The sequence below is a fragment of the Mya arenaria genome, chromosome 7, assembly GCF_026914265.1.
Source record: "Mya arenaria isolate MELC-2E11 chromosome 7, ASM2691426v1".
NCBI classification, from domain to species: Eukaryota; Metazoa; Mollusca; class Bivalvia; order Myida; family Myidae; genus Mya; species Mya arenaria.
Window position 1 is genome coordinate 47892810 of NC_069128.1, and position 27122 is coordinate 47919931.

At 32.6% G+C, this 27122-nt stretch overlaps 1 pseudogene; it reads right to left on the reverse strand.

The window, feature by feature from the left end:
• Positions 1 to 1784: 1784 nt before the first annotated feature.
• Positions 1785 to 7024, reverse strand: LOC128241205 (uncharacterized; annotated as a pseudogene).
• Between the last annotated feature and the right edge of the window lie 20098 nt (positions 7025 to 27122).

Below are 27122 nucleotides of genomic sequence, written 5' to 3' on the forward strand. Positions count from 1 at the left end.
TATATAAATGTAACATATAAGTTTTAGCATAGAAACAATAAGCACTCATTGTTTGATTACAAAAGTTAATAAAAAGTTCAAAACTGCATTTGGTTGCTATGGTAACTATTGATAAAGCCATTTTCACTCATTTTCTACATGTATACCAAAAATAATGTTATTCATACAGTTGTGTTTTAAGTAATTGAATTTTTTATGATACCAAGCAATTGCAGAAATAAAATCTGAAGTTGCAAGTCAAATATTAAACAATCCCAATGGATAGGGAACATATTGTAACAGAGGGATTAAACACAATTTGAACTAAATGTTGGCTAAATCTGTTCTTATTTTGAATGAAGTATAAAAGTCAAAATATTAAAATATAAAACTATGTATCTTTACTAGAATCACATAAACTGCAAAAGGAAAATAACAAGTATACATCGCTAATGTCCATAGTGATAAAGAAACTTACAACAAAGGTCAAAGCAAAAATCTGTTGCTATGGTTACTAATGAAAATGCTAATTCCAATCATTTTTGGAGTCTGCCTAACAAAGAATTATATCTTAGTTAAATTATTTATAGTTATTGACTTCTTTATGATTCTAAGTATTTTCAAAAATTAAAACTGAAGTTTCAAGTTAAATTTCACAAAAGTTCAAAAAACATATAAAACATTTTGAAACACAGCGCTAAAAAACAATTTGAACAAAACTGTTCTAATTTTGAATACAAAATCCATGTCAAGATATTTAAATTTTTAACTTATCTTTACTAGTGTTACATAAACTTCAAAATTAAAATAGCAAGTACACATTGCCAACGTCCATAATGACATAGAAATTGGCCACAACGGTCAAAGCAAAAATCTGTTGTTATTGTTACTAATGAAAATGCTAATTCCAATCATTTTTGAAGTCTGCCACAAAAAGATGTGTTCCTAATATACAATGCCTTTTAAGTTCTTGGCATCTAAATGATACCAAGTCTGTAAGATATAAAAACCTTAAGTTTAAGTCATTTTTGTACAAAGAAATCAAAAGATATGGATCATTCTGTTACACATTGATAAACAGTTTGAAAACAATGTCCATTAAAATGTTCTTACTTTAAATGCACTATCAATGTCGAAATACTAACTTTGCTGTATGTTATAGCTAACACATTAACTAATTCATATATACAAAGAGCACACATTGCTCATTTATGTACAAAATGACAAAAAGAACTATGGAAACAATAGTCTGTTGCTATGGTTACATGTGATAATGCCATTTTTTGATCATTGTTTTCACATTTGCCACAAACATTTGATCTACAATCAACATTTCACCAACAAATGAGTAAATGACAATACTTAATTCATTGAGATGTCATTTTCAACTGAAGTAATAATTCTAAAAAATGCATCTTCTTAAATTGTCAAGTCACATTTCGGTAATTAATGCTAAAGGCCTAGCAAGTGATTAAGGAAAAATCTGCACATTCTCTTTCATTTGAAAAAAAACAGAGTTGTAGTTTGCAATGATTTTGTAATAAAAAACACTTCCACAATGCAATGCAACCAACCAATGATATTAGTAATACACAAAAAAGCAAATATTATTTCTCGTGTTTCAAATGGCAGAGATACATATAACTTAATTGTGTTAGTCTTTTGATGTAGAGGATATTTCTCAAGTTGTTCAATACAAAGTTGATTAAACAAGTGTTTTCTATCCAACTAATATAAAGGGACTTTGCAAGACTATAACAATCTAAGTAAACAATCCCAATAAGTTATTGTTCATTTCCTCTCATATTCATATCAAACCTACTAATGTGAGTATTTAAAGTCCTAAACACATCGATACTACAAAGCGTTCACATTTTCAACACTATTCATTATTATGATGTCATGTTACAATTAATTACACTTGCTTAAAATGCCATTTATGACATAAGTATACTTCCTGGCTGGTTTGACAAACATATCTATGCAGCACTACATTTAACCAGTCCACATTAAATTAACACAGAAGGCTATGTTTGCGTTTACTGCCTTTCGGTGTGTCATTTTTGCCAATATCAACTTTGACTTTCCCCATAGTTGGTTTAGGGCATACTGCAGATCTTGATGACTCAGATATAAAGAATGGACCTATAGAATCGTGAAGGTACCATTGACGTGCAGCATCTAGGCACAGTGCGTGCTTTAGTTCAGGCAAAATACCACATTCTGGATTCATCCTCAAAAGATTAAATTCACTTTCTGATGAATCTACAAACTCTTTGCAAACTGCAACTCCTGGTTTCTGTTTTGATACATAGAAATGGTGGTATTTGGTGATATTCTTTAGAGTTTTGAAATACGTATTTAGGAATGATTTCCAACTGTGAAATGTGACTGGCTGCTGAGGGTCATTAACCAGCTGTGGGATGTTGTGGCCAGACTTTGAAGAGGCGGATACTGTGTGGGCAATTTCTTGAAGATTCTCGGCATTACAGCATCGCCACTTGACCTTCCAGATGCCGAAGTGACAGTCAGGAGCAAATTTGGTGTGCCCAGCCAACATAGTGTTTAGTGTTACACTCTCATGCAGTCCTGAAAATTGTAGGAAGATCTGTTTAGTGTAAATAAAACGTATCTATATTAAAAAAAAATCAAACTAAGGAAATTATTTTAGCTATGGTATAATAAAATTTTCAAGACATATAAATCTTACAAAAATGGAGTGTTTACATATATGCTTATTTAGTTATAACATACCCCTTATATAAAATTACTGCCAAATATGCTTTAACTTCATCCAGTTCAGCATTCTATTAAATAAGAGCACTGCTTGCAGGTATCAATGATGTGATTGATTTCAAAAGACAGCTCAATGCACAAGTCCTTAAAAAACAGACAAACAATTATTAACAGATTAGAAAACTGACCTGTCATAACACGCCACATGGCATACCAAAGCACAGTGTGGTTCTTGTTTTAGCCAACGGCATTATCAAAATGAACCTGGAAAATTTAATACAATTTTTTTTCATATTTGAGCTTTATGCAGTACAATGTTACAATGAGGGACACATTTCATAAGCCATAGTTGAAACTAAATATCCAATTGTTATCAAGCATCGAATGTGAAATGGAAAAAAAATCTGAGTAAGAATGTGTTTCATGGTGTAATATATGTTAAGTTTCATCATCTATTATATTCACTATTGATTCTCATAATCTCTTCTCAGCAATAAGGATGAACTTTGCATAGGCTGTTAGAACCTTTAATCCATATTTATTCTATAGATAACTTTAATGGGTAATCGTTTTGAAGCACTAAATACCTCAGCATGTTTTTCACCAACGCCAAATTGCTGAAAGTAGTGGTGGGCCATGCTCACGACACTGTCGCTTCCTTTCCCTGGCAATTCAGCCTCGTCCACAAGAAAAAATGTCTGCTTTCCTGTTAATAAATATTAATTGTTAAAGGGACTTTACCCCAGATTGGCACCAAAAAAAATGTTTTTACTGTAATGAATCTCAGAACAATTATTTAATAAAATGTTTTACTTTTTGATATCATAATTGTAAAAAAAATACCAAAATGTTAATGTTCGATCCGTAGTTGCCAAAATTGCAGTCCAGTGTTGTATTCACTGTGCTACGAAGGCTTACTCTAAACCTTTGGAACATTTAAGCTACATACCCAACTTGGTAATATCACGTGATAACATCGACAAGCCAATCACGCATAAAAATGAATTCTACTAGGTATACCTAGTAATCTTTCTTAATGGTAAAATACGGAAAAACTGTGAAAAATAAATTATTTGTAAACTATGTGGTACTTCAGTTAGTTTTAACTGTCTTATTCTGTTACTTCTTGTTTAATTCCAAGTGACATCTAACTATAAAAAATTACCTGAACCTTCGGCGCACATGCTAAACACTTGACACTTTCGTGGGGTGGCGAAATATATCGGCCCAACTTGTTGTGCATGATGTGGATAGTGAACTTGCTGGGCAAAATCCCATGAGTAGTGGTATTGCACATCTTGGCTACATGGTTCAGCACCTTTAAAGACAATAATTATAGCATTTAAAAAATCAAATAGTATTGTAATTTATGAAAACAGTTGATCCGACCAACTTTCAAATGATAGTAATATACACTGCATCAGAAAATGTTAGGGTAAATAATAATTCATTGTGGCACAGACAAGTGTACTCAGAACAAATATTTTTGATCAATATATTAATATAAATCTTATTTTGGTTTTGGAATGGCTCTAACCTTGTGAAAGAATTTCACTGCTATAAACATCTTTGCTTGCAGCAGTTAACTCTTTGTACTGCTCTGTTTGTTTTTTGCAGTGCTTAGATGAGCCTCGTACTCACTTACAAGTTCATTTTTATCTTCATCACTTAGCTGACCCGACTTTCCCAATTTTACACCAAATTTTTGGCATTTAAAACAAAGGTCTGTCGTTGGCTTTGCCAAGGCTATGTGAGGGCAAAGTTCATTCCAAATGTTTCGAAATGTTTTAAGACACACTTGTCTATAGCAAGTCTCAACAGCACTTTCCTGATATATTTCATGAATTTCAGAATTGTTAACATCAGATGGCAATAAAAGAACAGTCTGATTTGGGCAATAAGGGAGCAATTAGGGAGCTGACCTGGCAATGGCAAAGCATTGTCTGTTGCATAATTTTCAATAAAGGTTTTCAACATGCTTCGGTCTGTAAAGCTAAGGGCGTTAGCTGGGGCCTTGTGCTTATTCCCATGAATTCTGGACTTTATCCCCTCAGAATCCAGTGATTTTGCCATTCTTTGCAAACTGCAGTAAGATGTTGCATGTGCAAAAATAAATGTGGTTTTACAGATTTTGTGTCCCATAAAATAATACATCTGCGATGGTTTCACACGGGTCTTTTGTGATTTCTTATTGGACAATATGTTGCCAGTGGTAACTCTATGGGCAAGCAAAAGACTCTTAATAACAAGTTCTCTTTCATCATTTAAAAGGTCCATGCAGTCTTTTCTGCAAGCTAACAGTTTTTCAAAATCAACTACTGATGACCATGGTTTCCCATTATATAATCCTTTACATCCACATGTTTCTGCTCGCAGTTTGTTTACATTATGAATCTCCTTGACATCTTCAGGTCTTGAAGTAACATCATAATCATTTGACAGAGTAAGTACATCATCGTTGAAACTAGTTTCAGAAACATCATGTTCACTATCAGACTCTTGTTCATTGTTTATTTCACAATCAGAATCATCATTATTTATAAAACATGATAAAATTGACCTTTCATCTGAATCTTTTATATTTTGACTTTGAGATGACTGCACAAGTTCATTGAAATAAAGATTGTCAAGTTTAAGTAGTTCATTTGCAAAATCTGGTTCATCATTTTGAATATATTCTATATCATAAGGTACCGTCGAGACCTGTGACAACGTGAACTGACTCATAGTTTATTTAACATTTAACCTTGGCGGTCATTATCGGTTGCTAACAACAAAAAATATTTTCCAATAGGTGTCGCAGAATTCACTTCCGGGTTTTGTCAATCACTTTGATTGCCATGTGAAAGTACTGTCAAATTGCATTATCAAGCTTACAGATTGTGTTATACTGATTAAACATAATCAATAAATGATTAAATAACATTTTATTTGCACTTATCACTTGTAATTCCACAATTTGAACCCAGAAACGTTGAAGTTTAACACCGGATGTTCCTCGTGATAACTGGGAAACGGTGTCTCGGTTACTGCGTTGTTTGTCAGAATGTGAACAAATATCGGTTATAAACAACCATTTCATGATCAAGCATATTCTGATCAATGTTCTTTCGTTTCAAAAAAATAAAATAATACTGTTTTTATTTCAAAAACATCTCACATCATCGACCAGAAATGTTTGCACCTTACCGTCATACAAACGTAGTTACCAAAGTCCAAAAGCCGAACAGCTGACCAACTCTTTCGGTAAATTAAACACACGTTAAAAGGTTATGATCAACTAAACGTCAATAAATAGTGTTGCAGAGGGTTTATTGTTGAAATTGACGTGTTTTGTTATGTTGACAACTAATAACTAAGTTTTAAGCTCGAAAATACCATGAAACATCAAGGGGAAAAGAGTGCGCGATTTGATTCTCGCTTTTTCTCGTTATTCACGTTAGCGCCACAATGATCAAAATCGCGTTCCCATCCACATATGCATTTGTGTAATTATGCTGACCTGATTTACATTTAAAGCCGAGACATCTTTAACAAAGTGTGGTTGTGTATGTAGCAGTGTCTTATTCTCGACAAAAGCAATTTTTGTTCGTAACTCTTTCTTGCTTTTTATTATCCTTAGACATTCCATTTGTGATTGGCAAATTTCAGTCACTCGATTCAAGTCAGGTAATGTCAAGATGTCTTTTTTAAATCAGCGTCGGTAATATTTGACTAGGTTAGGAACGTGTTCATTGTTAGTTTTATTTGATCACGACCACTATGAGGTATAACATTTATTGCATAGTTTGTTTTAAGCTTTCCTATTAGAAAATCTGCCCCACTTTCACTGTGTTGTTATCCCAGATTCTAGGACGGTCATGTCACCCTTCAGATTCCGGGTTTATCAATTAGTACAACTATCTACTTTTTGAAGTGGATATGGCTACATTGATTACTTTATCTGCAAACCAGATATCATTCACACATACTTAACCACAAGCGATAATGATATCGGATTCCACACATAATTGGCTGTTGTGATATTAAAACCACCATTATTCCAAATAACTGTCATTGTTTCTGTTGTTTTTATTGTTGCGGTTGATGAATTCATCTACAAATAAGACATAGCTAGGCAATCAGTTGGACAAAATTCATTCATTCATCCCTCCAGTTCAGAATTTTCCTTGGACTCCTTTTCTGATAGTTCTACTGTCAGTGATGGTAGTTTAAATATAGTTTATTACAATGTGCAGAGATTTTTCAGTAAAAATGACATATGGAACGCGGACTTCCGTGTCTTCCCTGTCTTCCGTGTCTTCGACATTCTAGCTATCAGGGAAGCATGGTTGACACATTCTATTGATTCATCCCAGTTGGTATTTCCTGCTTTTCACATTCCTTTCAGAAGAGATAGACAATCTGATCCGCACGGTGGTATCATTTTTTACATTTAGTCTAGTTTTGGAACAACGGTGACTAGTCGTAATGATTTATATTTTGTATTTAATAGTATTTAATGTACTGCTTTTGTAATAAAATAAATATACGTTTTGTGTCATTTTCCGCTTTTATAACATGAAATCACCATTAAAAAGTAATTGTATAATGTATATTGGCAATAAAAAAATTATTTTGTAAAGAAAACCTGGACAATTCGACTATAAACTCTATAAAGTATTAATCAATATTTACCTTATTACTTCCTTACTACAAACCGCGATAAGATAATAACTACCTGGTTGTGTTTATAGCTTTAGAAACAAAAACAAGAAAATATAGTTTGATTTTGTCCGCTGTGTATTTTTAAGTTTAAGAAATTGCAGACGTGATGGAGGCTTATTGTGAATGTGAAATTCATAAAATTGTAGCATTCGGGTTTATAAATTGAGATGTCGACTTATTTGGTAAAAAATCAATACGATTATTTTATAAAATGCATGTATTTTCGACACTTTTGTGAAAAAAAACATAACACTTTTGATGAGCTCTAAGAAATTATTGAAATACACGGATATTCTTTCATAAAAATTGTTCAACTCCTAATTACAGCTTTTTTATGTTGCATCGGATATATAAGTCATGCTTTTCAAATATTGAACCTCAAAACTACATAGAAATTGATTTTTTCAATATTTTAGATTTTTGGTCCTTCAATAGACTTTTTCATCGCTACACCACCATTGTACTTCAATGGATAACTTTAAATTCTGACAATAAATAATGGCAATTTAGCAAGTGGAAGCTATGATCCTATTCATGTCATGTTTTTTTTTCATTTCTCAGTGATTGAATTTAAAGCTGCACTATCACAGATTTACCATTTTTACATTTCATTTTATTTTGCCTTTGAAAGAGCAAATTTTTGTGTAAATATCTGCAAACTAATGATAAAAGATTGCTGATAAAAGATCTGATTGCAGATTTTAATATTTCCTTTTAATTATGCACCAGTAACCACGCCCCCCAGCCCCAGGTCAGGGGGATACTGACATATACTGATATTGACTGGTGCATTAATGTTTTATGTTTTTAAACCGTTACTAACAAATTAAGGAAATGAATAAAAAATCATTTTTTTGAAATAAGATTTCTTTGTCAGCAGTATTATATAACTTGATTCCATGCATTTACAAAAAAATTGGCTTGTTAAAAGAAAAACATAAGAAAGTGGTCAAAATGTTAAATCTATGGGAGTACAACTTTAAGGGACACCAGATTGTACAGTTGCAAGAAAAAAGAAATAGTGAAAACCTTTGCTAATGGGGCAATGCTTCTTTCGCTGTTTTTTTGTGTTTTACCAATTTAAAATTAACTGGGTTTGTGTACCATACAAATACCTGTTGATTTATTGTTATAATATTGTCAGTATATGAGTCTGTTCTTATCAAGTCACTTTTACATGCTAAATATTCACAATATGAACTGGGATCTTATATATTTGCTGATTTTTGGACCATCTAGCTCTTTCATAAACCATCTAGCTGCAAATGTGAGTTTTAGATACAAAAAAATATGTTTCAAGGCTAAAAGCGTCGTACTTACTCAGGGCTTTTTCTATAGTACCCACGCGTTCGACTTTCGGACCCATTCCCAAAGCAAAATATAAGATGTGTTTCCCAATCTTCAGAAAAAAATCCCAATCAAAAGTATAAAACGAAAAAATAATCTTTTTTTTTAGAAAGTCTTTTAAAATGTACTGGTTCATTTTCAACATCCTTATAAATTATTTGATGTAAAGTTTTTTTGATAATTGTACTTGGAAATCATTGATTTTCATCACATTCAGATATATCTGTACGAAATATTATCTGTCATGATTGATTTATTGCAATAGATATTTACGCCCAAGAACTGATATTTCAGCCATTTTGGTTCTATTCGAGGGAATTAAACTAATTTAAAAATCATTTCCTAATTCGCAGAAGACTAGACTGCTTTTTCTTTTAACAGTTAATTTCCCAATTTCAGCATTTTCACAACGCAAAATTATCCAAAATGTCTAGGGTCTTGACAGGAAGTGCAGTGTACAGGAAACTCAATTCTATTTCAGCTAATTACAGAGTTACTGTCCTTTGTTACTTTTACTTGTCCAGAGCATAACTTGAAAACTATTGGATGGAATTTAATAAAACTTCATACAGTGATAGATCATAATGAGAGGAAGTGCAGTGTATAGGAACCGCAATTCTATTTCAGCCAATTACAGAGTAATTGGCCTTTGTTACTTTTTTGTCCGCAGCATAACTTGAAATCTACTAGATGGAATGTAAAAATACTTTATATGGTACAGCACAATGAGAAGGAGTTCAGTGTACATGAAATTACACTATTTTAGCAAATTACATTGACAATAGTCCATAAAATAAAGTTGTCATTTATAGGTTGGCTTTCCAAACAGTTGACTGCACAGTGCCGGATGAATGCGGTGGTATTGTGTTTGCGCAAAATATAGCGGGGAATGGGCCTACAGAGAGTCCCTGGGGTGCGGGGGCATTTGGCAGGGATTTGGTCGTCCTCGCAGGGCGGAGATTTTAGCCGGGTTGGCTTGACCAGAAGTCAAAGTCCCTGCTGTTCCCCGGACCTGGGGGGGGGGGGAGGAGCGTGGTTACAATTGTCTGGCGCACAAATGCCAGCTTCACCAACCCAACTCGAAGCCTTTAGTGAATGTCCTTATGAAAATACAATTCTTAGTAATTACATCAACCAGGTATAGTGGATATTTTTTTAGTAATCCAATTTCTTAATAACTTGTTAATAATAATAATTTGTTATTGTTTGCAACAGGTTGGAGATGGGGATGATGACAGACCAGCCAGCCGAACTTAAATTGGAGTAGACATCATGCGGTAATTTATTAGTATTTTCACAATCGCTTTATGAAAATGTATCCAAACAGTAGCGGGTTTGAATCTTTTAAGTTTATCTTTTCTGTTTGTTTCATTCCTAAATAACATTGTTTCATGCTGGTTGTAAATTATTTCCGGTCACGGCCATGAGATTATATCATTTTCTAATGAAACAACATCTGCGTGTTTTGCCAATTTTTTGAAACTATTTTGTTTGCTTTTTTATAAATTTCAGGTTTTTGACTTATCCTTCAATACTTCTTAATACATTTCAACATTCTGTAAAAACACAAATGTATTGGTTCTTTTTATTGCCACCTGGTTGCTGAAGCTCGAGAGGACATTATGTGAGAGTTAGAAGTCATTTGTTTGTAATTACACCTTGATAAGTTTAAACTTTAATATACTGGGTCTTGAAAGTCCCATGATATGAACAATTGGTTGTGTTTGTGTTGAAATTCAGCACATTTGAAGCATTAGCCTTGATTTACCTGTATATATGTGCATGTATAGTTTGTATTTCATTTTTAAAAGAGATCATATATAACCATCATCTTTGAATCACATATACATACTGTACGTGACTAGCGTGCCTTATTTATATTTCCTTGTTAGAAATATATCATTTTTGAATAAATACCCGTGTTTCATGCATTCATATTGTGTCTTATCAATAATTTCTTGTCTAAGATACTGTTTGCCATGAATAGTTGTGTTCCCTTTTTCACATATAAATACACGTATCATCTTGTTTATCTATATTTCATTGTCTAAGGTATATACCATACATAATCAGTACCCTCGTTTCACATACAAATACATGTATTTTATTGTGTTACCATACATGTAAATGTTGCCTTATTTATTTTTCCATCAGCTTGTTAGAAATGTTCCATATCTGAATAAGTACTCACATACACATACATCAAGTGTATACATGTATACCTTGTTTTATATATAGTGCATTGCCTAAGATAAATACCATTCATAATTAGTATCCTTAAAAACATTTTGACTCACATACAAATACATGTCGTTGTATTATCTATATCTCCTTGTATATATATTTCAAATATTTGTACTCACCATATCTCTTAAAATGAAAACAGAAGAGAGCCTAAGAAAAACCAATTATGCTAATTCTCAATTCTGTTATTTACTCACTGCTTATGCATTTCACAACTCCTTAATTTGTATGTTTGTTGGGCATTTCTGTAGCCTAAATGCTTATTTACTTTTTTCATTATATTATGCAATAAGCATTGGTTGAACCAAGCACACCTAGTTGCAAGCACACCTAGTTGTTTAATATAAAATATATGCACGGTGTTGTGTAGTTTTCTGCTGTTGTTCCATGTTTTTCAATTGTGATATTTTGTTTTTGTGTTTTTGGCGTTTACTATGTGCCATTAAACGGGGTTTATGTTTAAACCTTTGGCTACTGAGCTTATTTATGTAGTTGTTCATATAAATATTTATGTTTAAACTTCCGACTACTGTACTTTTGAGAGTGAAAACCGGTCATAAAGCGAACACATGGAGTAGATATCATTTTTTTCCTGCGTATATAGGTATAACGAAGATACGGTCAAAGCAGTCAAGTCAACGCAGTAACAATGAGCAATATTACAAACTCATCCTGTTGCTTAGCAATTTTTGAGCATAACTGCAATTGTTATATAATATTATGGAGTGGGATTTATTTTGGATTTTTAGGAACGATAATTTTCGAAGCTTGCGTAGTTCCTCTCTGGATGTTGTGGAAACGTTCACATAAAAACGAAAGTTATAATTATTTTTACTATCTACCACACCTTTATTTTATGTGTCGGAGGAAAGCACATGCTTTAGTAGTCAAAGTGAATGGCCAACAAAACTACGTACACATTGTTCACTCTCAAAGTCACTTATTGAGGTCTGTGTCAATCAAATGTGAAATTATTAATTTATATTTTCTGTACCGATTGATGGAGCACGTTCAATCATTTTTGTGAACGGAAATGGTTGACACTCAAATGGCAAACATGAAGCTTCGAAGCGATCGTGTCATCATGTGGAATTCGATAAACCTAGGTTTATTGAAACTGTTCGTTGGCAGTAATGTTGATGCGACAATGTTAACGCAGCCATACAAAGCTTAAGCAATATAATGTCTATCACAAACCATTGATACATTTAATGATCAAAAGGTTTAAAAAAAAATAAAAAGTTACATCGTAGACATTTGGCAGCCGCCAAACCGCAAAAAAGTGAAACGTTATTACAAGACAAATTGTTGTGAGACCCTACTAGTACTTGTTATTCAAGGCTGTTGTTTTCTACATGTGGTTTACTAATCACATTTCCCATGTTTACCGATAGACATTCATCAAATGAACGTGTTCTTGTGACCCTATTGCTATCAAAATTACATGATACATTCAAACACCTACTGATACCTTTATCATGCATGTGTCCTGGATGTCAAATTGTAGGATATTGTGGTTTAAAAGTTATCAAATTATCAAATTGATTATCGTCCGACTTAGATAAAATACAGGTAAGGTGGTTAAGAATCGGCGATAAAGCTTGGACATTGCCGTGTTGGCGTTTGGGAAATTTAAATATGTAGAATTTGACTTATTTAAATATCTATAATAAATATCATTTGAAACAATTAATGAAGACAATATTAGTACCAATTACATGTGTTGTGTTTGTCAGTTATTCATGCATTAACCTACTAGACATGGTTGTTTGCATGACGTCAGTCGTGATTTTGTAGCTAGTGCGCCTATCCTTGTTGTTAACATTGCATATGCGTAATAACATATTTTGACCATTTTTTGAGAATGCGTTTAAGAAATATTGACCTGAGGTAAACATTAACAACCGACCTTACTCCTGGTCACAATCATACAAGCAACACCCGAGTTGTTCTTTTTCATCTGAAACGTATTTGTTATTCTAAACCTGAATTAAGACCTAAAGTACATGATATCTATTTAAAAAATAAACAAGTTTAATCTGTTTTTGAACGTCAGCGCGATTTTTATTTAATCCGTATATAAATAAAATAATGAGCGCATGCATACGTAGTTTTAAAAGGACTTCTTCAATGTTGGCAAATTGTTTTGTTTTGACGAAGCAATACATTTTTAAAAAGTGTGATAAACCATAAGGATTGTTAAACATAAAATACTGACAGCTGGAACCATTCAATTGTTGATATGTGCTCAAATAATTTCTTTGTATACCTCAATTTTGATACGCGTTAACAACGCGATCGCCACTTGGTTTTTGCGTTATTGGTTGATGTCATGTGATGATACCAATGTCTATTTTTTGTCCAAAGTCGATGTTCTAATGTTGTTTTCAATATGTTTCTGTCGCAGAGGCCACGCACACAACAATTTAAGCTGAGCAAAAATCATAAAAAGAAACTGAAGAAATTATCAAAAGAAAAAGTAAGTTTTGCGTTTTCAATCAAATAATAAAAAGCTAGTTTTCCATAAAATATTGTCTACTAAAAGCATCTTTTAAAACGACAAATGTGAAGGGTAACATACTTTAAAGACTTAGAATTGGCCTTTTTTAAGATATTTCTTTTTTAAGGTTATGTCTTTGTCTTTTTCAACATTTTATTTATAGATAAAATAATACCAATACGCGTGCTGAGACAGAGGTTCCGAAATAAAATTGTATTTTAAGATAATTCAATATTTACGCTCGTACACATAATGCTGCACAAAGAGACTGTATTATTTAGTATAGTACGAAGCACCGCCTATCGGGTAGGGTGCAACGGACGAGTTTATCTCTGCCAACTTTATGGTTTCATTCGGCTTAAAAATATATATATTCATCGGTTCGTTCTTCACCTACTTATGCATTCTCTTATAAACCCGGCTCCATCTTTCTAGATAAGTTTTGCTGCATGCTTATAGCTGACACAAATCTTCGGTGCATACATTTTAAATGTACAAGCATCATAAATAATTTCTTTATTTGATTCAAGTTTTCGTTTATTTATTAATAAGACTCATGTAAAGAGTAACTTAATCGAGACATCGCATAAGCTGTTAGTTTTCTTCTAGATTCTGTAAATCTTAACTCGCTGATCATAAATTAGATACACTGGCTCGTTCTTTCTTGTATAATTCTTTATGAACTACATAAATAGTTTTATAATCTGGTATCTTTATAGACAAATATTTTTTTTGCATTAGAAGATAAGGAAAAAAAATCCGACAATTTCTTCTCTATGCATGAATATAATTTTTTCGAACTTACAGATTCTTACTAAGGATTATACAGACTTGATAATATATTCTTCGTAGGAATGGCAGCCGCTCACGAAATACACCCGGTTGATGAAACGTGTTACCGTAGCGATGCACGTAGGGCTTAACTAAAACATATAACCCCTAATTCATTCCCCAGAATATAGGAACAACGGAATCCATCCGGACATGCATGCATGTATAAACACATCAAACATGTATACAAGCATCCTTTTTGAATTTGAATGAAATCGATGTTCGCTGTTAGAAGTCAAGCCTAGAACTGATTTTCCCGCCAATATAACCGACCACCCTAGGTCGAATACCAAGTGACCTTCTCGCTCAAATGTAAATGTTTTTACATGTACTTATGTACATATTACATATTTTACATGTACTTATGTACATGTTACATATTTTTACATGTAATTATGTGCATTTTTTATGTACATGAGTATGTACTCTTTAATATGATTATTTTATCTTAGAAAAATATTAGACTTAACATTTTGTTTAAAATCATTTTAAGTGTTTTGGTACGTGACCTATTTCTTACATTGTATACCATATAATATGTACATGTTTACCCGTTATTTGTTAACAAATATATTTTCAAAGTAAACCTGTGAGTATAAGTTGTGCATGGTTATGAGCTTGAACCCACAACTGCTTGGGCACTAGCGAAACTCATTTGCTTGGTGTATGTCTCATCAAAACCCCAGACTGTTGTAAATCATTATTATCCATATGCACAACAACTACATATTTCGGCCTACCACCCATTACCCTTGGCTAAAACGGATATAAGTGCAAAATGTATAATACTTGTGCATTTCGATTTGGTAGTTTCTGCTGGTTGATAATCAGAAGTCTAATTTCTTTCAGGCAGGAAAATGACTGAATATTACAAAGTCAACAACACTGGGTTATGAAGAATTCCAGCCTGCATTCAATACTATGTTGGTTATTTAGAGCGGATTTGACATTTCTATCCACAAGGCAGTCACTTCTGATTGAGATTATGTGAGTATTTTATATAAAACATATTTGGCTTGGTTTTTGTTTTTATAAACACACTGTATTCAATATTCAAGTGGCGGTGGTGGTGGGGTTGGTGGTGGTGGTTGTGGTGGTGGTGGTGGTGGTGGTGGTGGTGGTGGTGATGATGATGATGATGATGATGATGATGATGATGATGATTTTTATTGATAAATTTCATAACTTTCAGTATATATATGTATTAGCTTGTTTTTCAAAATAAAGCTGAGAGATATAACTGTTTGTATTTTATTTTGTATAATTATGCCAGTACAATTATCTGTACTTATTAGTTAGAAAGGCTTTAAAGTACAACTTTTTTTCTTTACAGCACCACACATTCTTGATGGGTAAAGTAGCTGAAGGGGCATGAAAACCAAATCAGCATTGACTCAGCATTGATTAGTTATCATATGTGCATACTCTTCAAGTAGAAACCATGTTGGAACAGACCAAACTTCAAATGTTGAAGAGTGAAGAATTATTGTGAAAAAATCGTTAAATGTTAGAACACCAATGACAAAATTAAACAGATGGGCAAACATATAGACATCAAATTACCAACAGAGATTGTTAACATGTTATAATATTAAAATAACATAAGTTAAGAACTTTCACTTTGACATTTTGGAGGGGAATTTGCCTGCTAAGTGTTCTTGTTTCTTCAGATATTTTAAATAGTTTTAAAGTACACTCATTTCCCAAACTCTGTATTCTGAGTTAATATCATATGTAAAATGCATTTATTTGAAAGAGTACGTTTTATGAATAAGTTAAATTAAGCTTTATAAAAAAATACAAGAAAAGGCATTTTATCAGCTATAGAAATGTATGGTTACATGACATTATGTAAATTTTCTTTAAAACTGGACGGAAAACTATCATAAATTGTCTTTTAAATTGTTCAAAAGACATCATAGAAAATATCTAAAATGATTTCACCAGTTTGCCTTATATTTAACTATTTTTATGAATTTTATAAAACTGCTATATATTTTCAAACATCAAAAAACTGCTCCGTTCCGAAGAGTCACAAGATCAGTCAAAATGATTTTTTCCCATTTGTATCAATATTGTGTTCGTTTCAACTTTAGTTTTCTGTTAACTGAAGTTCATTTTACCAGAAGCTGTTGTGTTTATTTCATAATATCTGATAATGCAAAAAAATTAAAATATAGACAAAATATGTATTTGTCGCTCTTTGTAGCACTTGGAGGTTGGGGATGGTGTAATGAAACATAAATAACTTTTTTAAATTCACGGTAAAAGATCTTATAAATGTGCATAAAAGTCCCATTGTATACCATGATTATCACTATGTTGATGGTTAAAGCTTTTGGAAAAGTGTGTATTACATGGGTAATACCTTAAATGTGCAAGATGTCTCTATCAACAACGGCCAAAATGAAGCCGACTCCCATCTCGGGATAATCGGAGTGCACATGCACTTGTCACTTTACATTGTCTTAATATATTTCGCCACAATACTTGCTGGTGGTACCAGCCAGTTATCTTCTAAAGACCAACAATGTTCGAAACAATTCACGGCTTCCGGACCAGGCACCAACCATTTGGAATTAAACCTTTTACTATTTGTTATTATAATGCGCAGAAAATCTATCAACTGTGTGCGGTCCCCATAGTTTACCCAAATAATGAAATACCGTGTCACTAATAGAACAATCGTCAGATTTTAAGTATCTTCTTAAATGATCTGCCCTAGACTTTCCAGATCTAGGTATCCAGTCAACGCAGAATTTTATATCGTGCGTTTCACAAACATCGTGCATCTCTAAGCATGCACTATACAAACTGTCTATATTGCTTCCAGATGCCAAAATAAAGACAATATTTGTATTGTCTGTGAAAAACTTTACCTGCTCACCTCTTAGAATCGTCAAACTACTTCGTAAAACTGTAACCATAGCTTGAATATTTATGCGAAAAGCTCTCTCCATGTAAAACTTTGGATTGACTCACTTTCAGTCCAACAACCCACCACCTCAGTATTAGTTTTATCTACAAACGGCTGCCTTCTGGACTTCGCCATGCGTATCTAATCTAGATCTCGTCTCCGAAAGTACACTACAAATTTCTGATTTCGGTTGTTCGAACCGATCACTACTCAATTTCGGAAGCACCGTGTCGCATTCTCAACTTTATAACCAAGACTCACTTCTGGGAGACTAAACTGCGCAATGCTCACTTCCGGGAGCACCAGTTTTATATCTCTTACCTTAGTTGTTTCGCCTTTTGCGTCGCCCAGTGACGCCTTCTTACATGCAGCGGTTAAAACTAGCATCAATAATCCAATCTACTCTCCATGCTTTGCCAATTGCATTCTTTCATTTTTCTAACATTATCCCCCCAGAAAATTATCTCGGCCAAAGCCGTTTCGGTCACATACACATATGTATCCAAGTTTAATCTAGAGAGCAAGCATTTTTGTAAATGCCTGGTTTTCCGATGAACTACTTTCCCCATAACGCCTTGTCAAGGAACAATCTGACTAATTATTGTTGCTAAGTAATGCACTGGAACCAATTTCTGGCTTTCAGTTTTTAACTGAAAAAACAAAGACGTCAAAGATGCCTCTAAGCGCGCAATTCTCTCTGAAGAAATGAAAATAAGATTTTTCTGGAAATATTATGCATGACCAAGCCAGTTTGCTAACAAGGATGGAATCCAGTTGCATTTCTCATTTGCAATAAAAAAACTAAACCTAACAACCATTGTAAGACAAACTTACTGCTAACAACTGCCTGACAGAGATCAAGGTGACCACCAATTCCGTCATCGAGAAACATGATGACTCTGTGCCCTATAGCTCTAAGATACTTAACAACACACTTAAGAGTCCAACCGACCATGAGAAGCCTTAGTACGTCCTATTGTTCTTAAATATATCTATATGGTAATATGTGCTTTACAAATCGTACGTGAAAACAAAACTTGACCCGTCAAACATCTGTAGAGCAATAGAAGTATCCTCAAACTTGATGTTAAATAAATGCAAATATGGATTTATGTGGCTACAGTCGAGGACCAATCTAGGTTTACCAGACTTGCCGTAAGCCACGGTTAATGGGTTCACAACCAAAGGTTGTTTATGCATTTCTGATATAACACCTTTAGCTAACAACGAGCGTATTTCTGTTTCTACAAACGCCGGGTTATCCCTTGCGGATTTATTGTTCTTTTAATGAACTTGTGGAGGAAAATTCTAACTGATAACAAAGCTGTCAAATTTCTATTTCCGGTTCGTAGAAAAAGAAAATCCTCGATAGTTTACTAAATAGTTTGTTATTCACTCTTTCTAGTGCAAACATTTTAGGAACGTTAATCAATGCACTTTCAATGCATTAAGTTAATAAGATGCTAGGTTGTTGACAATTTTGTGGCGCCGGTGGAGTAAAAAATCAGTTATTCTGTTAATTATGTGTGAATTTTCCGAAAAATTCGTATTACGTTTAGCAACGACAAACAGTTAAAAGAATATTTGAACGATCCTATAACGTTTGTATTTATGTTTGAGTAGATGTCTTCTTTAATTTGTTTCTTTTGAAAGCTTATGTCCAAAAATTTAGCGAAAGCGTTTGAAAACAGAGTTACCATTTATCTAACATATACTAAGTTGTTTTGTTTACAAATATATCTTATCTTTACTCATGCAGCCTTTTTTTAATTCCTACTTATCTTTTTGGCAGCAATTTTTGGTTCAAAAAGTTCTTGTTTGTATTTGATTTAGGGCATGTTACTACAAAGGATTTTAAAAGTAGTTCTTCAAGTTGATGATTTCACTCATTAGTTTGTAGTGAAAAATCAAATTGATATTTTCAATGTTGTTATTTTACAGGTAAATCTCCACCTTTCATCGTAAAGCATAGCAAATAATTAAGCATTTGTTATTTTATATTATACGAATTTTATCTTCTCGCTAAACATTGCACTTTACCCGTAGAACATTCATTTGGTCGTTAATATAATTGATTGATGACGTGATTTCCGGAGTGTAAATTCCTAACAATGTCGTGAAAAATCCAATTACAGTGTCGTTCGTTTCATTATATAGCCGTGGAATACTATTATCATGATATACATTGAACCATGTCTAAATATATATGAAAATACTTTTGTTGTAGACGAATTGACGTGTGATAAAAACATATTTTATTCTTATTTTTTATTTTAGGCACAGAAACGAACTTGTTCAGACAAAAACTACATAGCTATCTCATAACCTTTTTTTGTCTAAGCTTGTTTTATTAAGTTTAGTTTCAACACCTCTAATCTTCTTCGTATGTACATAATCAACGTGTTCTCTTCCCTTGTTTACTCTATGCAAACAATAGTTCTTTGTTTTAGGAAACATATGTCTACAACTATAATGCCAGTGGTGAAGAAGAGAAAGCAATTACAAGCATGATAAAAAGGAAGGCAACAAACATACCTAGTGCACGTTTGATAATAGCTCTACTTACATATTACGGGTCAGGACCGCAGGATAACATTGATGCTTGCATGCAAAAACTATCGGAGGGTAAGAATTAACTACTGCAATAGTTGGTTTTGAAGATAAGCAATAGACATGCATAGGTGTGTACGTGTTTAGTTTTTAAACGTGTTTTACGTAAAACAAATTTACCACTATTAAGCTTAAACATCTTTTGCCAAAATAATTTTAAACATTGATAAGGTCAAAATGTAAGCAGCTTTCGTTTTAGTTAAAACAATATTTATTTAAAAATTTATAACTAAGAGGTTAAACTAAGTCGATTTACAGTAAGATTACATATTACCGACCGTTCCAAGGCGGTACCAAACAATTCTTGATACACATACCAATTATTTTTATATATATATATAGTATTTATGCACTGTGCTGTTTGTAGAGTTTTGTGCTGTTCTATGTTTCTTGTTTGTGATTTTGTGTTCTATGTCTTTGGCGTTTGCCCATTGTCACTAAACCGGGTTTATGTTTAAACTTTTTGCTACTGAGCATGTTTCTGTAGCTTTTTGCATAAATATTGTTTTATTATCATTATTTTACAGTTCACGTTCAGGTGTGATCAGTTATACTGGTGAACTACCGAATTTAACGTCAGATAGAATAATATATATGTTTATATGACTCAACCCCAGGCAGAGGTATTGAAAAAGTTTTTTCTAACGGTTGTCAGCGGACCGTGCAGGAAAATTTCGAGTGATCCCATTAGCCGATACATTGTATTTAGAATGGCCATGATAATAATATAATGTTTAACTTTCGGTAAAATATGTTTACTTATCTGTTTATAAATATCTGTTTATAAATATCTCTTTTTTATTTATTAATAATAGTCAATAATATTAAGTTAACATGTGTTTTTAATAAAAAAAAATCAGATTTTAATAATTAGTTGTTTGTAACCGTCGGCATCGTCGATATACAGCCGTTATAGCCATCAGTGATCTTCCAGTTTATTTATTGTCTACATGATTACTTTCATTCAAGGCTTTAAAATTTCATTTAAGAACTACCAAGTGATATATAATTTCGTTTAAATAATGGATAACTAACCCCCAACCCCACTCCCCTTCACTGCTACTTAACATTTCAAAGCTGCACTCTCACAGTTTTGCCGTTTTAACAGATTTTTTTATTTTTTGTCTTCGAATTACCCATTATTGGTACTGTGAAATCATTAATGCTCGTGGGCATGAAATTTCGTGGTTTGCCGAAAAAAAATAATTTCGTGGGTACTTAAATTCGTGGATTTTCATTTTTGAAAAAAAAAATCGAAGATGCGATCGTCCTAGATCGTCTGCATAATATCCACGCGCTGGCCCGTGATTTCCGTCTTCTACGTCACTCGGTTTATGACACTCGCTAATGTGGTACGACATGCCAATTAGTGCATATACCCATGTCACTTATCGATTTAATTGGGAATAAAGGTAATAAAAGAAGATGTACCCTGATCATAAGTACAGATAGGGGAAGCCATTTAATGCCAATTAAGAATTTTACAAACTGTGTAAACACCGAAAAGGTGCGTATATCGTCACGTTCGGTGCTTAGTAACCTTCAATGTACTAGTAATCGATTAATTATTTCATTAAATAAAAAAATCGAGTACAGACACTCATCACGCACATCTTGTAAACTTGGAGATTTTCATTAACAGCACACGTTTAAACACGTGCTTATAACTGTCATTTGCTGCATAAAACACATTTAATTGATTTGGTTCATTATTTGTTAAAGGCAGTTATAACATATTAACAGAATAATGATCGTACAAGTTTACAAGTTTATTTATCTTTTCCCAGAAGGTCATAGACCCATGTGGTACAATTTGCAAAATATATAATATGGCAAACGTGCATCAATATTAAGTTGACATGATCTCATACATGCATTACAGTAGCACATTCTACATAGGAAATGAAGACTTATATTCACCTATTACATTATGTACATGTTTATAATAATTCACATTTTCGTCGTATGTGTCAAAAATATATATGCAACATAAGACTTAAAAGAATAAAAAGTGTGACAAAAATCCAGTTGTACTGGCTTTACATATTAGATTAGACATATCACTAGTGCTGTAGATAATTTGACAAATTAAAACCTTTCTCATTTGAATATTGAATTTAAATCATATTGATAACAAAAGTGTGAATTTTACATACATTTTTACATACTGCATACACCATTTTCGACAATAGTAATATTTAAAGAATTTATTTAACAAATTTGATTTGATTGTGCACGGGAGTTAATTGCTATGGTCTTATCACTCGACCTGTATATCGAGTTATGTAACATCCGCCGCACTATACCTTTTACAATATATTGACATAGTTACAATATAATTTCTTAACATAATTAACTGCAGTTATCCAATAAAATGGAACAAATTTGTATATAAATGTGTATAGTCCAAACAATTTTGGTTACTGATAGCGAACATTACGTATTGTGCGATTTTTTGGGAGATAATCAATATGGTCATATCGCCTGACATATATATCGTGTTGTTGAACGTTTAATGTACAGTATAGATCGTAAGTTATACAGTGAGACAGGTTTTAACACTGTATACTGCGACCTCTGTAAATAATATACTAGAGTATGTACGTAACAAGGCAATTGAAAAAGTGAATAAAGGGTTTATATTTCGTGGGATCTTGAATTCGTGGATCACCTAACCCACGAAAACCACGAACATTAATGCCCCACGAACATTAATGATTTCACAGTATCTTGAAACCAGTGGTTAAAGACTGCTGTCAAAATATATGATAGCAGATTTTTAAATTTCAGTCAGAAAACTAATCTTTTATCTCTATAAACCATTTCTTACGGTTCAAGAAAAATGCATGAAACATAAAATTTTAACTTATAAAGAAAAAATCTGTGACTATTTTTTTGTCAGCAGTCTTATATGAATGGTTTGAATGCACTTTCAGGTTCCATGACAAAAATTAAAGAAGTTGTCAAAACGTTCAATGTGTGAGAGTGCAGCTTTAATAATTATCTATAATTATTTTATTGTCTAGGAAAAATACCATTAATGACTACAATTTTTTTTTGCAAAAATCTTCCCCCCATAGACACACACACAAGTGACACGACCCATTTAATACTAATGTAATACTTTTGTAATCTATACCCTGTGTCCACAATGTTTTATACTGAATGTTAAAGGGTTGGTTAAACAGTATGGATAAGGGTATTCAATATGGGGATTAAACCCATGATAGACAATGCACTAGCATTGTCTCCTACTCAGCCCCGGTGGCTGACCCTGGTGGCTGATTCCCACCCAGACATACATTAAAGAGACTTGGACATCAGATGATCCAAAAACATGATATTCAATATTACCTCAAAACAAGCCTAGCCGAATCAATACCAATTATTATGAGACTGATATTACATCATTTAATGTGTTTAAAAGATTTCATCACTGTCTCTCTCTCTGAGACAAGTAATCTTTAAAAAATAGCACATAATGATTTTCCCGTTTAATAGTATTATCATATCTACTTTAAGCATGTAAAGATGTAAAGGTCACATAAACATATATACAGATAAATACATGATTGCTATTTCTAAATTTACTTTGATTTACATGGTAGACAAAGTGAGTTAATTTCGACTTATATGATGACATAAGTAAGATTTAGTGCACTGTACACTGTTGAAACATAACAGTTTGATGATAAATTTTGACAATTTTCACTTTTTCTTGCAATGTAGAATCTTGAGTCTGGTCCCTCTATTATCAGATTCTGTGAAATAATTGCTTTCAAAGAATTGGAAGAGCTGCATGGTGTACTGAATACAGTAGTTTAATGAATTCCATCCACTAGCTGAATAAAGGATGAACACACATTTTAAAACCACATATCAGAAGTTTTTGGAGAGCATTATGTCAGCAAATTTAAATGCAAAACAGCGTTGGAAAATAAACAAGATTATTTTTTTACATGTTTTATCAATGATACATGGCGATCATCAACTTATTATAAAATCAGAATTAAAAAACAACAACATTTAACCATTTATTAAAGCTGCACTCTCACAGATTGAACGTTTGACCTTTTTTATTTTTTGTCTTGGAGCCATAGTTTTCGAAATTCCATAGAAAACAGTTAAATAAGACTGCTGAAAAATTAGATTGTAGATCTTTATATTTCAGTTCAAAAATTGATGTCTTATGCAATAAAACATTAATTTTCAAACATAAATATGAAAGTCCGCAATTTGATATTTTGGCAGCAATCTTTTATCACTGGTTTACAGATATTTACGCAAAAATGTGCTCTTTCCAAGACAAAAAATATAAGAGTTGTAAAAATTGTATATATGTGAGTGTACAGCTTTAACTGTCCATTTAATATTGACCAGTACAAATTTACTTTGATATTAGTATAATACTGTTATATATTTATAAATCAATATAAAAACAATATTCTAAGATCTAAATTGATAATAACTTTAAAAATGAAAAAAACGAATGAAGAAACATAAGTTCAAAATATGCAAATGAAGCTGCACACTTACAGATTTACGGTTTTGACAGCTGTTCTATTTGTTTGTCTTAAATGAGCAAATTTCTACATTCTTTTTTGCAAATCGGACTGCTGACAAAAGATCATATCGCAGATTTATAGATTTCTGTTCGAAAATTAATGTGTAATGGCATTCAACATCACTTCTTGAACTTAAATAAGAAAGTGTGCAGTCTTAAATGACACTATTTTTCATGCATTTTCGCATAAATTGGCTCTTTCCAAGCCAAAAAATAAAGAAGTTCACTTCAATCTGTGAGAGTGCAGCTTTAAGTCAATCTTAATCTTAGGGTCATACATCATTAACTAAATTCACTCTATTTGTCAGTAATCTGATTAGCTGTACATATTATTCTCTGATTCAATTAGTCTGACCAATATTAACAGCCTAGTTTCAGTCTAGAAAATAAATTCAACACAAGTTGTTTACTTCTTCTGAGACTGACAAAGAATTAAAAACCCACATTCATGAAAAATATTTTCGATATATGAAAAAAAACCCACAAAAAATAGATTCAAGAATAAAAGAAATATGCATCCTTAAATATATATTGCATATAAACAATTATTTATCTATTATAAAGATAACCTGAGTTAAAATGTTTTATCTATAATTGTTGCCATTTATATTTAATAGTTATATAATTATCATGTCTATCAAACAAACCAAAAAAATGTCATTAAATATTTGAGATAAGCACAGGCTGACACAAGAACTAAATATTTAAGTCACAGTTGACAAGGCAAACAGTTCCTACAATGATATATATATATTTATACACATGTATGTCAATAATTCTCGAAAATTGTTCCACTGCCCCCCCCCCCCCCCCCCCCCTCCCTCCCCCATCGTGAATCTGCAACGCGTTCAGTAAAGATGTTTGCGGCGAACGTTTGCTGTTTGGTTTCCCGCTTAACGTATATGCGCTGCGTTGCAACAGAGATACAAAACAAAACGTTTGCGAGCGTTTTGTAAACACTCGCCTGACTGAACGCACTGCTGATATCCTGGCCTCAGAACACTCTTTACATATCCCTCTTCCTCCTTTCTTTAAAATGATCCTCTTTTTGCCATTACTCTGTCCTCTCCATTGAAGTTTGCCTGCAATTTAAGAAAGGAAAATTTAAATTTCACACAAAAATGGCACTTGTTTATACCAGCACATTTGGCATATGACAAGAGCACCACCTGCGGGTTCTGAACGCTCGTCTGATTATATCCTTTTATTGTAAATTTATTTCATATTGTACATTTGAAAGTGATTATTCCAATGTTTAAAAGTGATAGCTGTGATAGTTTGCTTGTAAGCCGCCTTCTAAGCACATTATTTTATTAAACTTAAAAAAATTAGACTATAGTCCACAAATACTAAAATATCCCCCATCCTCCCCATTCCCTTCCAAATGAGTTTGATATATTGAAGGCATAATCCTTTCATTTTCTATGAAGAAGCTTAGTGTCCATTTCTCAAAATTCACGTTTTTTACCCTAAAAACAGGTGAGACGCAATATCGTTAGGGTATAATGTGAAGAAGGGTATAAGATGTACAAGTTCCCCAAGTGTCAAAGTGACAACTTTGATAGTTTCCATGTAACTGACCTGAACGCAAAACTTAACCCCAAGGCAAGGATAACAATCAAGTGATGACAATTGCTGCTTGTCATTTTTTTAATAATGTATGAATTTAACAGTGTTTATTAAAGGGACTAGACACCAGATGATACAATTGCAAAAAAAAAGATAACTGTCAAAAACTTACATACAATTGGTACTAGTGTATAACTTTTAATCTTACTTTAATAGCTATATAACATTGCTTAAGACACATAATTTCACAGCTTTTGCACATATTGTCAATATGAAACTTTCTGGGGTGTGTTTACCACATATAATATCCCAGTAAGTTTAAAAAAGCATCAGTATATTTATCTGTATTCATAAATGGATATAATATAAACTTGGAAAACTTAATTCACTATTTTTACACAATGAAACCCAAATGAGATAGTCAAATGATTGCTCTGTTATTTTAATCATGTAAAATTATTTATTATATATATACCCATCATTTATCCGCACGTAATACATATCGCAAAATACGGTAGGCTGTATTCCACTCTAGTGCACTACAGCCGTTTTCAACTCTTGTGACGTCACGTCATAACAACTTTACAAGTGTCATTGCGTGATGTTAAAATGATGTCATAAAACAAAATAATGTGTCCTTAAAGGGACTGTGTCACAGATTTGCACCAAAAAAAGTTTTTCTGTAACGAATCTCAGGACAATTATCTAATAGAATGTGTTACGCTTTGATGTCATAATTGTAAAAAAAGTACCAAAATGTAAAAAAAAAAAAGATTGTGTCGGAGACCGGGTCAAACCCGCGTCGCAAAAATTGAAGTCCAACTTCACATGATAACACCTTTTAGCCAATCACGCATGATTGAATGAATTCTACCTTGAACACATACCCAGTAATCTTTTTTAATGGAAAAATACTAAGTAACTGCTAAACTTAAATAAATTGTAAACTATGTGGTACTTCAATTAGTACGTTTCAATGCATTGTACACATCGATGCCAAGTTTATGTCATTTTTCGACAATTTGTTTTTTTCGCTATTTCATCATCTGTGAGACAGACCCTTGAAAATGACATTTATTATGAAAACATGTGGCTTTTAAGTGATGTTACAAGTAAAT